Here is a 19,512-nt window from a genome sequence, read left to right as displayed (position 1 = left end):
ATATAACGTTATACGTTATATAGTAATAGTATATAACGTTATACGTTAGTACGTAATAGTATATAACGTTATACGTTATATAGTAATAGTATATAACGTTATACATTAGTACGTAATAGTATATAACGTTATACGTTAGTACGTAATAGTACATAACGTTATACGTGATATGGTAATACTATATAACGTTATACGCTATTACGTAATAGTATATGACGTTATACGATAGTACGTAATAGTATATAACGTTATACGTGATATGGTAATACTATATAACGTTATACGCTATTACGTAATAGTATATAACGTTATACGTGATATGGTAATAGTATATAACGTTATACGTGATATAGTAATAGTATATAACGTTATACGTTATATAGTAATAGTATATAACGTTATACGTTTTATAGTAATAGTATAGAACGTTATACGTTATATAGTAATAGTATAGTACGTTATACGTTATATAGTAATAGTATGTAACGTTATACGTTAGTACGTAATAGTATATAACGTTATACGTGATATGGTAATAGTATATAACGTTATACGTTATATAGTAATAGTATATAACGTTATACGTTATACAGCAATAGTATAGAACGTTATACGTTATATAGTAATAGTATATAACGTTATACGTTATATAGTAATAGTATATAACGTTATACGTTATATAGTAATAGTATATAACGTTATACGTTATATAGTAATAGTATATAACGTTATACGTTATATAGTAATAGTATATAACGTTATACGTTATATAGTAATAGTATGTAACGTTATACGTTAGTACGTAATAGTATATAACGTTATACGTGATATGGTAATAGTATATAACGTTATACGTGATATACTAATAGTATATAACGTTATACGTTATATAGTAATAGTATATAACGTTATACGTTATATAGCAATAGTATAGAACGTTATACGTTATATAGTAATAGTATATAACGTTATACGTTATATACTAATAGTATATAACGTTATACGTTATATAGTAATAGTATATAACGTTATACGTTAGTACGTAATAGTATATAAGGTTATACGTTATATAGTAATAGTATATAACGTTATACATTAGTACGTAATAGTATATAACGTTATACGTTAGTACGTAATAGTACATAACGTTATACGTGATATGGTAATACTATATAACGTTATACGCTATTACGTAATAGTATATGACGTTATACGATAGAACGTAATAGTATATAACGTTATACGTGATATAGTAATAGTATATAACGTTATACGTTATATAGTAATAGTATGTAACGTTATACGTTAGTACGTAATAGTATATAACGTTATACGTTATATAGTAATAGTATATAACGTTATACGTTATATAGTAATAGTATGTAACGTTATACGTTAGTACGTAATAGTATAGAACGTTATACGTTATATAGTAATATTATATAACGTTATACGTTATATAGTAATGGTATATAACGTTATACGTTATATAGTAATAGTATATAACGTTATACGTTATATAGTAATAGTATATAACGTTATACGTTATATAGTAATAGTATATAACGTTATACGTTATATAGTAATAGTATATAACGTTATACGTTAGTACGTAATAATATACAACGTTATGCGTTATATAGTAATAGTATATAACGTTATACGTTATATAGTAATAGTATATAACGTTATACGTTATATAGTAATAGTATATAACGTTATACGTTATATAGTACTAATATACAACGTTATGCGTGATATGGCAATACTATATAACGTTATACGTTATTACATAATAGTATATAACGTTATACGATAGTACGTAATAGTATATAACGTTGTACGTGATATGGTAATACTATATAACGTTATACGCTATTACGTAATAGTATATAACGTTATACGTTAATACGTAATAGTATATATCGTTATACGTTATATAGTAATAGTATGTAATGATATACGTTATATAGTAATAGTATATAACGTTATACGTTATATAGAAATAGTATATAACGTTATACGTTAGTACGTAATAGTATATAACGTTATACGGTATATAGTAATAGTATATAACGTTATACGTTATATAGTAATAGTATATAACGTTATACGTTATATAGTAATAGTATATAACGTTATACGTTATATAGTAATAGTATATAACCTTATATGTTATTATGTAATGGTATATAACGTTATACGTTAGTACGTAATAGTACATAACGTTATACGTGATATGGGAATAGTATATAACGATATACGTTATTACGTAATAGTATACAACGTTATACGATAGTACGTAATAGTATATAACGTTATACGTGATATGGTAATACTATATAACGTTATACGCTATTACGTAATAGTATATGACTTTATACGATAGTACGTAATAGTATATAACGTTATACGTGATGTGGTAATAGTATATAACGTTATACGTGATATAGTAATAGTATATAACGTTATACGTTATATAGTAAAATTATATAACGTTATACGTTATTACGTAATAGTATATAACGTTATACGATAGTACGTAATAGTATAACACGTTATACGTGATATGGTAATACTATATAACGTTATACGCTATTACGTAATAGTATATAACGTTATACGATAGTACGTAATAGTCTACAACGTTACACGTGATATGGTAATACTATATAACTTTATACGCTATTACGTAATAGTATATAACGTTATACGTTAATACGTAATAGTATATATCGTTATACGTTATATAGTAATAGTATATAACGATATACGTTATATAGTAATAGTGTATAACGTTATACGTTAGTACGTAATAGTATATAACGTTATACGTTATTACGTAATAGTATTCAACGTTATACGTTATATGGTAATAATATACATCGTTATACGTTATATAGTAATAATATATAACGTTATACGTTATATAGTTATAGTATATAACGTTATACGTTATATAGTAATAGTATATAACGTTACACGTTATATAGTAATAGTATAGAACGTTATGCGTTATATAGTAATAGTATATAACGTTATACGTTATATAGTAATAGTATTGAACGTTATGCGTTATATAGTAATAGTATATAACGTTATACGTTATATAGTAATAGTATATAACGATATACGTTATATAGTAATAGTATATAACGTTATACGTTAGTACGTAATAGTATATAACGTTATACGTTATTACGTAATAGTATTCAACGTTATACGTTATATGGTAATAATATACATCGTTATACGTTATATAGTAATAATATATAACGTTATACGTTATATAGTTATAGTATATAACGTTATACGTTATATAGTAATAGTATATAACGTTATACGTTATATAGTAATAGTATAGAACGTTATGCGTTATATAGTAATAGTATATAACGTTATACGTTATATAGTAATAGTATAGAACGTTATGCGTTATATAGTAATAGTATATAACGTTATACGTTATATGGTAATAATATACATCGTTATACGTTATATAGTTATAGTATATAACGTTATACGTTATATAGTAATAGTATATAACGTTATACGTTATATAGTAATAGTATATAACGTTATACGTTATATAGTAATAGTATAGAACGTTATGCGTTATATAGTAATAGTATATAACGTTATACGTTATATAGTAATAGTATAGAACGTTATGCGTTATATAGTAATAGTATATAACGTTATACGTTATATAGTAATAGTATATAACGTTATACGTTATATAGTAATAGTATATAACGTTATACGTTATATAGTAATAGTATATAACGTTATACGTTATATAGTAATAGTATATAACGTTATACGTTATATAGTAATAGTATATAACGTTATACGTTAGTACGTAATAATATACAACGTTATGCGTTATATAGTAATAGTATATAACGTTATACGTTATATAGTAATAGTATATAACGTTATACGTTATATAGTAATAGTATATAACGTTATACGTTATATAGTACTAATATACAACGTTATGCGTGATATGGCAATACTATATAACGTTATACGTTATTACGTAATAGTATATAACGTTATACGATAGTACGTAATAGTATATAACGTTGTACGTGATATGGTAATACTATATAACGTTATACGCTATATAGTAATAGTATATAACGTTATACGTTATATAGTAATAGTATATAACGTTATACGTTATATAGTAATAGTATGTAACGTTATACGTTAGTACGTAATAGTATAGAACGTTATACGTTATATAGTAATATTATATAACGTTATACGTTATATAGTAATGGTATATAACGTTATACGTTATATAGTAATAGTATATAACGTTATACGTTATATAGTAATAGTATATAACGTTATACGTTATATAGTAATAGTATATAACGTTATACGTTAGTACGTAATAATATACAACGTTATGCGTTATATAGTAATAGTATATAACGTTATACGTTATATAGTAATAGTATATAACGTTATACGTTATATAGTAATAGTATATAACGTTATACGTTATATAGTACTAATATACAACGTTATGCGTGATATGGCAATACTATATAACGTTATACGTTATTACGTAATAGTATATAACGTTATACGATAGTACGTAATAGTATATAACGTTGTACGTGATATGGTAATACTATATAACGTTATACGCTATTACGTAATAGTATATAACGTTATACGTTAATACGTAATAGTATATATCGTTATACGTTATATAGTAATAGTATGTAATGATATACGTTATATAGTAATAGTATATAACGTTATACGTTATATAGAAATAGTATATAACGTTATACGTTAGTACGTAATAGTATATAACGTTATACGGTATATAGTAATAGTATATAACGTTATACGTTATATAGTAATAGTATATAACGTTATACGTTATATAGTAATAGTATATAACGTTATACGTTATATAGTAATAGTATATAACCTTATATGTTATTATGTAATGGTATATAACGTTATACGTTAGTACGTAATAGTACATAACGTTATACGTGATATGGGAATAGTATATAACGATATACGTTATTACGTAATAGTATACAACGTTATACGATAGTACGTAATAGTATATAACGTTATACGTGATATGGTAATACTATATAACGTTATACGCTATTACGTAATAGTATATGACGTTATACGATAGTACGTAATAGTATATAACGTTATACGTGATGTGGTAATAGTATATAACGTTATACGTGATATAGTAATAGTATATAACGTTATACGTTATATAGTAATATTATATAACGTTATACGTTATTACGTAATTGTATATAACGTTATACGATAGTACGTAATAGTATAACACGTTATACGTGATATGGTAATACTATATAACGTTATACGCTATTACGTAATAGTATATAACGTTATACGATAGTACGTAATAGTCTACAACGTTACACGTGATATGGTAATACTATATAACTTTATACGCTATTACGTAATAGTATATAACGTTATACGTTAATACGTAATAGTATATATCGTTATACGTTATATAGTAATAGTATATAACGATATACGTTATATAGTAATAGTATATAACGTTATACGTTAGTACGTAATAGTATATAACGTTATACGTTATTACGTAATAGTATTCAACGTTATACGTTATATGGTAATAATATACATCGTTATACGTTATATAGTAATAATATATAACGTTATACGTTATATAGTTATAGTATATAACGTTATACGTTATATAGTTATAGTATATAACGTTATACGTTATATAGTAATAGTACATAACGTTATACGTTATATAGTAATAGTATATAACGTTATACGTTATATAGTAATAGTATAGAACGTTATGCGTTATATAGTAATAGTATATAACGTTATACGTTATATAGTAATAGTATAGAACGTTATGCGTTATATAGTAATAGTATATAACGTTATACGTTATATAGTAATAGTATATAACGTTATACGTTATATAGTAATAGTATATAACGTTATACGTTATATAGTAATAGTATATAACGTTATACGTTATATAGTAATAGTATATAACGTTATACGTTATATAGTAATAGTATATAACGTTATACGTTAGTACGTAATAATATACAACGTTATGCGTTATATAGTAATAGTATATAACGTTATACGTTATATAGTAATAGTATATAACGTTATACGTTATATAGTAATAGTATATAACGTTATACGTTATATAGTACTAATATACAACGTTATGCGTGATATGGCAATACTATATAACGTTATACGTTATTACGTAATAGTATATAACGTTATACGATAGTACGTAATAGTATATAACGTTATACGTTATATAGTAATAGTATATAACGTTATACGTTAGTACGTAATAGTATATAACGTTATACGTTAGTACGTAATAGTACATAACGTTATACGTGATATGGTAATACTATATAACGTTATACGCTATTACGTAATAGTATATGACGTTATACGATAGTACGTAATAGTATATAACGTTATACGTGATATGGTAACACTATATAACGTTATACGCTATTACGTAATAGTATATAACGTTATACGTTAATACGTAATAGTATATATCGTTATACGTTATATAGTAATAGTATGTAATGATATACGTTATATAGTAATAGTATATAACGTTATACGTTATATAGTAATAGTATATAACGTTATACGTTAGTACGTAATAGTATATAACGTTATACGTTATATAGTAATAGTATATAACGTTATACGTTATATAGTAATAGTATATAACGTTATACGTTATATAGTAATAGTATGTAACGTTATACGTTAGTACGTAATAGTATATAACGTTATACGTGATATGGTAATAGTATATAACGTTATACGTGATATACTAATAGTATATAACGTTATACGTTATATAGTAATAGTATATAACGTTATACGTTATATAGCAATAGTATAGAACGTTATACGTTATATAGTAATAGTATATAACGTTATACGTTATATACTAATAATATATAACGTTATACGTTATATAGTAATAGTATATAACGTTATACGTTATATAGTAATAGTATATAACGTTATACGTTAGTACGTAATAATATACAACGTTATACGTGATATGGCAATACTATATAACGTTACACGTTATTACGTAATGGTATATAACGTTATACGTTATATAGTAATAGTATATAACGTTATACGTTATATAGTAATAGTATATAACGTTATACGTTATATAGTAATAGTATATAACGTTATACGCTAATGCGTAATAGTATATAACGTTATACGTCAGTACGTAATAATATACAACGTTATCCGTGATATGGCAATACTATATAACGTTATACGTTATTACGTAATAGTAGATAACGTTATGCGTTATTACGTAATAGTATATAACGTTATACGTTATTACGCAATAGTATATAACGTTATACGTTATATGGTAATAATATACAACGTTATACGTGATATGGTAATACTACATAACGCTATACGTTATTACGTAATACTATATAACGTTATATGTTATATGTTGATAATATACAACGTTATACGTGATATGGTAATACTACATATCGTTATACGTCATTACGTAATAGAATATAACGTTATGCGTTATTACGTAATAGTATATAACGTTATACGTTATAGTGCAATACTATATAACGTTATACGTTATTACGTAATAGTATATAACGTTATACGTTATATAGTAATAATATACAACGTTATACGTGATATGGTAATACTATATGAAATTATACTTTATTACGTAATAGTATATAACGTTTAATGTTATTACGTAATAGTATATAACGTTATACGTCATTACGTAATAGCATATAACGTTATACGTTATTATGTAATAGTATATAACGTTATACGTTATTACGTAATAGTATATAACGTTATACGTTATATAGTAAGAATAAACAACGTTATACATGATATGGTAATACCATACAACGTTAAACGTTATTACGTAATAGTATATAACGTTATACGTTATTGCGTAATAGTATATAACGTTATACGTTATATAGTAAGAATAAACAACGTTATACATGATATGGTAATACCATATAACGTTAAACGTTATTACGTCATAGTATATATCGTGATACGTTATTACGTAACAGTATACAACGTTATACGTTATTACGTTATAGTATATAACGTGATACGTTATTACGTAACAGTATACAACGTTATACGTTATTACGTTATAGTATATAACGTTATACGTTATTACGTAATAGTATATAACGTGATACGTTATTACGTAACAGTATACAACGTTATACGTTATTACGTAGTAGTATATATCGTTATACTTTATATGGTTATACTATATATCGTTATACGTTATAACGTAAGAATATACAACGGTATTCGTTATTACGTAATAGTATATATTGTTATACGTTATGTGGTAATACTATATAACGTTATAAGGTATAACGTAACACTATATAACGATATACGTTATAACGTAAGAATATACATCGTTATACGTTATTACGTAATAGTAAAAGGTATATAAATATGAAACCGGAATTTTTGTATAGAAAAATACACGTTTATTGTATGATAATTATACTTTATATGGTAACACCATACAACGTTGTACGCTGTAACGTAACACTATATAACGTTATATGTTATATGGTAATGCTATATAACGTTATACGTTATATAGTAATAGTATATAACGTTATACGTTAGTACGTAATAATATACAACGTTATGCGTTATATAGTAATAGTATATAACGTTATACGTTATATAGTAATAGTATATAACGTTATACGTTATATAGTAATAGTATATAACGTTATACGTTATATAGTACTAATATACAACGTTATGCGTGATATGGCAATACTATATAACGTTATACGTTATTACGTAATAGTATATAACGTTATACGATAGTACGTAATAGTATATAACGTTATACGTTAGTACGTAATAGTACATAACGTTATACGTGATATGGTAATACTATATAACGTTATACGCTATTACGTAATAGTATATGACGTTATACGATAGTACGTAATAGTATATAACGTTATACGTGATATGGTAATACTATATAACGTTATACGCTATTACGTAATAGTATATAACGTTATACGTTAATACGTAATAGTATATATCGTTATACGTTATATAGTAATAGTATGTAATGATATACGTTATATAGTAATAGTATATAACGTTATACGTTATATAGTAATAGTATATAACGTTATACGTTAGTACGTAATAGTATATAACGTTATACGTTATATAGTAATAGTATATAACGTTATACGTTATATAGTAATAGTATATAACGTTATACGTTATATAGTAATAGTATGTAACGTTATACGTTATATAGTAATAGTATATAACGTTATACGTTATATAGTAATAGTATATAACGTTATACGTTATATAGTTATAGTATATAACGTTATACGTTATATAGTTATAGTATATAACGTTATACGTTATATAGTAATAGTACATAACGTTATACGTTATATAGTAATAGTATATAACGTTATACGTTATATAGTAATAGTATAGAACGTTATGCGTTATATAGTAATAGTATATAACGTTATACGTTATATAGTAATAGTATAGAACGTTATGCGTTATATAGTAATAGTATATAACGTTATACGTTATATAGTAATAGTATATAACGTTATACGTTATATAGTAATAGTATATAACGTTATACGTTATATAGTAATAGTATATAACGTTATACGTTATATAGTAATAGTATATAACGTTATACGTTATATAGTAATAGTATATAACGTTATACGTTAGTACGTAATAATATACAACGTTATGCGTTATATAGTAATAGTATATAACGTTATACGTTATATAGTAATAGTATATAACGTTATACGTTATATAGTAATAGTATATAACGTTATACGTTATATAGTACTAATATACAACGTTATGCGTGATATGGCAATACTATATAACGTTATACGTTATTACGTAATAGTATATAACGTTATACGATAGTACGTAATAGTATATAACGTTATACGTTATATAGTAATAGTATATAACGTTATACGTTAGTACGTAATAGTATATAACGTTATACGTTAGTACGTAATAGTACATAACGTTATACGTGATATGGTAATACTATATAACGTTATACGCTATTACGTAATAGTATATGACGTTATACGATAGTACGTAATAGTATATAACGTTATACGTGATATGGTAATACTATATAACGTTATACGCTATTACGTAATAGTATATAACGTTATACGTTAATACGTAATAGTATATATCGTTATACGTTATATAGTAATAGTATGTAATGATATACGTTATATAGTAATAGTATATAACGTTATACGTTATATAGTAATAGTATATAACGTTATACGTTAGTACGTAATAGTATATAACGTTATACGTTATATAGTAATAGTATATAACGTTATACGTTATATAGTAATAGTATATAACGTTATACGTTATATAGTAATAGTATGTAACGTTATACGTTAGTACGTAATAGTATATAACGTTATACGTGATATGGTAATAGTATATAACGTTATACGTGATATACTAATAGTATATAACGTTATACGTTATATAGTAATAGTATATAACGTTATACGTTATATAGCAATAGTATAGAACGTTATACGTTATATAGTAATAGTATATAACGTTATACGTTATATACTAATAATATATAACGTTATACGTTATATAGTAATAGTATATAACGTTATACGTTATATAGTAATAGTATATAACGTTATACGTTAGTACGTAATAATATACAACGTTATACGTGATATGGCAATACTATATAACGTTACACGTTATTACGTAATGGTATATAACGTTATACGTTATATAGTAATAGTATATAACGTTATACGTTATATAGTAATAGTATATAACGTTATACGTTATATAGTAATAGTATATAACGTTATACGCTAATGCGTAATAGTATATAACGTTATACGTCAGTACGTAATAATATACAACGTTATCCGTGATATGGCAATACTATATAACGTTATACGTTATTACGTAATAGTAGATAACGTTATGCGTTATTACGTAATAGTATATAACGTTATACGTTATTACGCAATAGTATATAACGTTATACGTTATATGGTAATAATATACAACGTTATACGTGATATGGTAATACTACATAACGCTATACGTTATTACGTAATACTATATAACGTTATATGTTATATGTTGATAATATACAACGTTATACGTGATATGGTAATACTACATATCGTTATACGTCATTACGTAATAGAATATAACGTTATGCGTTATTACGTAACAGTATACAACGTTATACGTTATTACGTTATAGTATATAACGTTATACGTTATAGTGCAATACTATATAACGTTATACGTTATTACGTAATAGTATATAACGTTATACGTTATATAGTAATAATATACAACGTTATACGTGATATGGTAATACTATATGAAATTATACTTTATTACGTAATAGTATATAACGTTTAATGTTATTACGTAATAGTATATAACGTTATACGTCATTACGTAATAGCATATAACGTTATACGTTATTATGTAATAGTATATAACGTTATACGTTATTACGTAATAGTATATAACGTTATACGTTATATAGTAAGAATAAACAACGTTATACATGATATGGTAATACCATACAACGTTAAACGTTATTACGTAATAGTATATAACGTTATACGTTATTGCGTAATAGTATATAACGTTATACGTTATATAGTAAGAATAAACAACGTTATACATGATATGGTAATACCATATAACGTTAAACGTTATTACGTCATAGTATATATCGTGATACGTTATTACGTAACAGTATACAACGTTATACGTTATTACGTTATAGTATATAACGTGATACGTTATTACGTAACAGTATACAACGTTATACGTTATTACGTTATAGTATATAACGTTATACGTTATTACGTAATAGTATATAACGTGATACGTTATTACGTAACAGTATACAACGTTATACGTTATTACGTAGTAGTATATATCGTTATACTTTATATGGTTATACTATATATCGTTATACGTTATAACGTAAGAATATACAACGGTATTCGTTATTACGTAATAGTATATATTGTTATACGTTATGTGGTAATACTATATAACGTTATAAGGTATAACGTAACACTATATAACGATATACGTTATAACGTAAGAATATACATCGTTATACGTTATTACGTAATAGTAAAAGGTATATAAATATGAAACCGGAATTTTTGTATAGAAAAATACACGTTTATTGTATGATAATTATACTTTATATGGTAACACCATACAACGTTGTACGCTGTAACGTAACACTATATAACGTTATATGTTATATGGTAATGCTATATAACGTTATACGTTATACCGTAACCCTATATAACGTTATACGTTATATGGTAATACTATATAACGATATACGTTATTACGTAATCGTATATATCGTTATACGTTATATCGTAACATTATATAACGATATTCGTTGTTACGTAATAGTATATAACGTTATACGCCATGTGGTAATACTATATAGCGTTATACGTTATAACGTAACAATATACAACGTTATACGTTATTACGTAAGAGTAAAAGGTATGTAAATATGAAACCGGAATTTTTGTATAGAAAAATGCACGTTTATTGTACGATAATTATTCGTTATATGGTAACACCATATAACGTTATACGTTATAACCCAACCTTCGAAAGTGAACTCAACGTGCTCCTATCCTCCGAAGTGTTTCCTATCCGCCAGAGAGAAGAAAAGCCTACGCATCTAACCCCTACCCAAACGTTGCCTCATAGCCTCACGACTAGTTATTTATATTGAAATAGCTAGCTCGATGATGGCCCAGCAATCACCACCAGGCTCGCCCACGCAAACTTTCAACTACCCCGCACTACTCCCCGCGTGGCCGAAGTGCAGCAGATCCCCACGCGCCAACGACGCCAATAAGGCGAAAAGACGCAAAATTGAATCACCAAACACAAACTCAAACCAACAGCAAACAACACAAATCAACACCCACAATATGTTCGCAATACTAGAATCCTCAACCGACGCCATGGAAATCGCAGGCCCGCCACCATACCAACAAGCACAGTGAAGCCCCCCTCCCCCACCAATATTTGTTAATGATGTCATCGACATCCAGACAATGATCAAGTCCTTAGAGAGAGATATCTCCAAGGAGGACTACAACCTGAAGATAACCAACAACCAAGTAAAAATCCTGCCGACAAATCCAGAAGCCTACAGGAAGCTCACCAAGACACTTAGGGCCCTGAACGCCAATTTCCACACCTACCAACTCAAAGAAGAAAGACCTTTTCGGGTGGTGCTACGAAACATCCACCACTCCGCAGACATCGACGAACTAAAAATAGAACTATCGAAACTCGGCCATGAAGTCACCAATGTTAGCAACATAAGGCATAGAGTCACAAAAGACCTGCTATCCCTATTTTTCATCGATTTAAAACAGAAACCCAACAACAAGGAAATCTACAACATCAGCCGCCTAATGAACGCCATCGTAAAATTCGAACCACCGCAAACCAAAAAGGAGATAGTGCAATGCAAAAGGTGCCAAAGATACGGACACACGCAGAAATACTGCAACCATACTTTCCGCTGCGTCAAATGTGCAGGAACACACCCCACCGACCAATGCAGGAATTCACCGGAAACCCCAGCGAAGTGCATCCACTGTCAAGGTGACCATCCTGCCAACTACAAAGGCTGCTCAGCCTACAAAACTCTGTACTCAAACAAGTACCCCAAACTTAGAACAAAAGAGGTAAATTACCAAACACCCAGCTCGCCGAAATTCACCTTTACCCCAATCCCCCCAACCAATCAAACACCCAGCCCTATCAAACTCACCACTCCCTCAAACTCCTATGCCCAAGCGGTACAAGGCACTCGAAATACACCAAATAGCCACAGGGATCCTCCCCAAAATAGTGCCCCCACCTCACCTAATACAGACAACATCTCTAGACTTGAAAAGCTAATGGAGAAACAATCAGAGCAAATAAACAATTTGCTATCGTTATTAACACTCATCATGGATAAATTAATACGCCCCGACACAAAATAAAACCAAGACGCATAGCTCTGTGGAATGCCAACGGTCTAGCGCAACGCAAACTTGAGCTAGAACTCTTCCTAAAACACCAGCTAATCGACATAATGCTCATATCTGAAACCCACTTCACCGACAAAAACTACCTGAACATAAACGGATACAAGTTCTACCACACCCAACACCCCAGCGGAAAGGCCCACAGCGGCACCGGAATCATAATCAAATCAAACATCAAGCACTACGAACTTCCACCATTCCAGAAAGACTACCTCCAAGCAACAAACGTAGCAATAGAAGACTGTCATGGTACAATCACCACTTCAGCTGTATACTGCCCTCCCAGACACTCCATCGCCAAAAAAGATTTCGACAACTTCCTGGACACCCTGGGCAATAGATTCATAGCCGGAGGAGACTACAACGCTAAACACACCCAATGGGGCAGCGGACTGGTTACAGTAAGAGGCAAAAACCTCCTCAACAGCATAATAACCACCAACCTCAACTACCTTACCACATACGAACCCACACACTGGCCCACCGACACAAACAAAATACCCGATCTCCTTGATTTCCTCATAACTAAATATATCTCGTCAAGACACGTCCAAATCAATTCCTCGGCTGATCTCTTCTCTGACCATTCCCCCGTGATAGTAACAATCAGTTCAACTATCATCGAGAATACACCTAATGGCTCCATTCATAACCAACACACCAACTGGCAGTTCTTTAGAGAAATCTTCACACACACAACTTCAACCTCAACTTCACTAAAAACCAATGAAGAAGTCGAAGCAGCCACGGAATATCTAAACACGAGCATAATAAACGCTATCCGCTTCTCCACGCTGGCAATAACGTCCATCAGCAAACACGAATATCCCCAGTACATATTTAAAAAAATAGCAGAAAAACGTGACTAAGAAGAGTATGGCAGACCCATAGAACACCGGAGGACAAACACAAACTAGACAACGCAACTAGAAAACTATCCAAAACCATAAAAAAACTACAATAATGACTGTTTTCACAAATATCTCGCCAGCTTGTCCCCTACAGCCGACTCCAACTACTCACTATGGAAGGCCTCCAGGAAACTCACGCGCCCCCCACAAATAATACCTCCAATCGGCCGCCCGCAAGGCGGATGGGCGCGTAGCCCTATAGAAAAAGCCAACCTATTTGCCAAACACTTGTCTGAAGTATTCAAACCCCATTCCTCCGTAGCTGCTGCAGACGTTACCGAATACCTGCACACTCCCTTCCAAATGTCCCCTCCTATCGAACCCTTCACTTCTGCAGAGATTATAGAAGCAATCAGTCGCCTAAACCCCAAGAAAGCAGCAGGTCACGACCTAATAGGAAATAAAGCAATCAAGGAACTTCCCATAAAAGGGATTGCACTCATCGCATCAATCTTTAACGCTATCCTCCGCCTTCAACACTTTCCCAAGGCTTGGAAAATCTCACTAATCACCCTCATCCCTAAACCCGGTAAACCAATATATGAAACCACCTCCTATCGCCCAATCAGTCTTTTACCTACCCTGTCTAAACTATTCGAGAGGATGCTCACGAATCGTCTCCTCCCACTCCTAGAAGAATTGAAAACACTCCCAGACCACCAATTCGGCTTCTGAAAACAACACTCAACAGTAGAGCAAATCCACCGCATAACCCACATGATCAGCCAAACCCTTGAAAAGAAAAAATACTGTTCAGCGGTATTCCTAGACATCCAACAGGCATTCGACAAAGTATGGCATGAAGGGCTACTCTACAAGATCAAAAAGATCCTACCCCATCCATACTACTCCATCTTAAAATCCTAGCAAAATCCAAAGCAATTAAAGGAAAAACTAAGAAAATTCTATTGGCTCACGGGCCGACGCTCCAAACTAAACATACAGAACAAAATAACCCTCTACAAGGCCGTAATAAAACCTGTCTCGACCTACGGAATCCAACTATGGGGAACAGCAAGTAATTCCAACATTGAAATACTCCAACGCTTCCAATCGAAAACGCTAAGATCCCTATTAAATGCACCTTGGTATGTTACCAACGAAACAATCCACCGTGACCTCAAGATACCTACAGTCAAAGATGAAATACACAAGTTCAGAAGCAGATATAACACAAGAGTGAACAACTACCACAACCCACTAGTCACCCAACTACTGGACACGACGGACCAGATCCGCAGACTAAAAAGAAAATAACCTATAGATTAAATCCTTAGTTTCTACTAGAACCAACAATATAAAACTATTATAATCCATGTCATTGTATCACGCCAAACTAAGTTACTGAAAATTCTCAACAAGAATTGATTGTAAATATTCTAATAAATAAAAAAAAAAAAAAAAATGATACATGTTTCGATGATTGAGCCGTTAAACGTGACAAAGCGATGGAATTGTTTTGCACAGAAATTCTGGTTCTAAAATTATGTTAGGGATTCTAGGGCGTAATAACATCTTGGAACGCAAAGTTATCGATGTGTCGATGAAAGTTAAGCGAGCTTTATCGAAGCACACGTTCGAGTCTTTGGGCGATTGTTAGGAATACGCGTAATGTTCTTTTCTGTGAGCTGAAAAGTTGAACGACTATAAAAGGCGTTTGTAGAGGATTTCAAAGCGGAAGAAGAGGCAGATTATTTAATACATAATATCTTCCTTTATAATATATCTAATATCCTAATAATTAGATGAACGTAATACAAATGTTTAGAATCAGAAATTATCTGTTTATATAGAGATCTGTTTGATGCAAGATCTAAAATCAATCAAATCGGATTGTATGGATTGTGTATTTGTCTGTGTTAATCCTTTGACGTCGATACCAACGATGTATATAGCGAATGGCGGTTATCAGCCAAGATTATGAGCACGTACGCAAATAGACTAGAATATTTTGCAAGAATGAAATGTCTTGGTATGGTACGCTTTAATCTATCTATCCAAGTCAAAATAAGTATAAAAATCGCGTGGCAATCAACATATTAAAAAAAAAAAAAAAAAAAAAAAGGAGAAACAGATGCTTCTGATTGTTTTTTAGTGCATTTTCATAAAATCCTCTAAATGTTTAATTCTCATGGAATAAAAGGGAGAGCATACGTTTGAATCTCCGCAGATTTTATTAATTCTTTGAAACCATAAATACAATATGAGTATTACATCAACTTTAGTTCATACATGTAACAACATATTATTCTGCACGTAACAGTTACATTTAATGAAACATTTACTTATCCAGTAAATCCATATTCTCTACTAAACGTTCGTTTATTAATAAAACTGCCATAATCGTCCACGCATTGTTCGCTTCCTTAATTATTTTTCAAAGTATAACGATAATCAATGATGCAACAGAAATATCACGTAACATCCCAACAATCTTACATGAGATTTTAGCTGTTTTTACTATACAAATTAAGTCATTATTAAAATAAGTCATTATAATAATATATATGTCGGAGATGGAAATACACCGGAACCACTCCTTGGATTCTCGGGAATACCGTAATGTCGTAATTTAGATTAAACAAATGTCACCCCGATTGTTTGAGATTTATGATAGTGAGCTTGGGCTCGAGGCGACAACCAGTCGCCGAACGTAGCCGCGGTCAAGGGATGAACGTTTTATCTAACAAGGGCACAGAGTAACTCTATACCTCTCCTTTAAAGAAGTGGCCGTAGTGACACATGGCAGTAAATATTTCAAAGGTTTCTGTTCCGTGGCTCGCCACACGCAGATCCTATCCTTCGAGTAAGATGATCTCCAGATGTCGATATACCTCCGCAGTATGTTTAGCTAACGTGAGGACCCGCAATAAATTTTAAGATTTAGTCAAGCAAAGTTCTTTATTTAGACAAACAGTCCTTGTCGCAACTACGGGAAGATAGGAGAAGCCTATCTTCCACGAACGATGCCCCGTCAACAACCCCCCCTTAAGGGCGGCCAGCATCTCTTTCAAAACGCCGATATGGAGATCGACCAATTAGCAAGAGCGCTAATTTCCCTCACTTTTGGAACGAAAGCTTTCTTTGACGAATCCGAGGATCTCATGTCCTTAGACCCACCCATTATAGTTTTCCTCGACGGCATCGTCGAGACGGAGAGTCACTCTCCGGTACGATCTCGACGACGATTCAAGTAACTCTCGGATACGTAGTGATTGCCCCATGCATTAACATTGAGTACAACTTAGACGCTAAAGAAGAGTAGAATTCGTCATCCCGTTGACCGTGGATTCGTTATTGAGCCTAGGATCATCGTCATTAGCTTCTCGAGTATCAAATTATCGCGATTACTTGTCCAATTCCATCATGGTCATGTTTGCACTGGTAAATATCTCCTCTATTGCATAACGATCACGTCTAGCGCCAATAGGGATTCGTTTCACGCCCTTAACCCTAACTCTAATCTTAACGCCAAACCGACATATATATATATACATACATATATATATTTTATACATACATACATATATCAATTTTTATACACACAATTATACATATTTATATATGTATGTATATATATATATATATATATATATATTTATATAATATATTACAATCATTTAATAAACTTTCATTTTCATTTAATAATTTAATAAACCTTCGTCCTGCAAAGGCAAATAAATTCACGCATAACATTTCTCTTCAGCGGCATTGTTCTAGGATTGTATTTGTTGAAAGATGGATAGCATTAAGCGCTGGAATAAAGAATGACGAATCGTTATTCTTTAACCATCGTACTTAGACACATATTTATTGAGCTACTTGTATTTTAATCGAAGTTTAATATCCTCCATCTGTAGGCGTAAATATTACTGTCGTTGTTAATGTTATTTAAGTTTTACTACTGGAAAGGACATTTAAGTTTGAAGGCAGGCAAGTCTACTGTTCTTAAAGCTGACATTTTGACATCTAAGATTTTTTGTGTCTTTATTGACAAAAATATATTTGACTTTGCATATCTAAAATAAAGGATTTGCGTTATCTAAAATAAATAGATCATCTTTCTTTAGAAAATTCAATGTGGTGAAATTAGGATATGAGATACTATGCATAAAGAAATACTACGCATATGATTTGATTGAAATTTTGAAAGTGTATAGACCCTGTTTTAGAAATATCAGTATTAATTCGGTAGACTATAAATTTATATTACAAAATTGACTGTTTCCTACTTTTGTTGTACTTTTCTTCTACTTTCTGGACATTTTACTGAAAATGCTGGAGATTTTAAATCAGTAATTAATAAAGTGAATTCATAAAATAACTTT

This window comes from Bombus terrestris, chromosome 3 (genome assembly GCF_910591885.1).
Source record: "Bombus terrestris chromosome 3, iyBomTerr1.2, whole genome shotgun sequence".
Taxonomy (NCBI): Eukaryota; Metazoa; Arthropoda; class Insecta; order Hymenoptera; family Apidae; genus Bombus; species Bombus terrestris.
Note: the sequence above shows the minus strand (reverse complement) of the source record.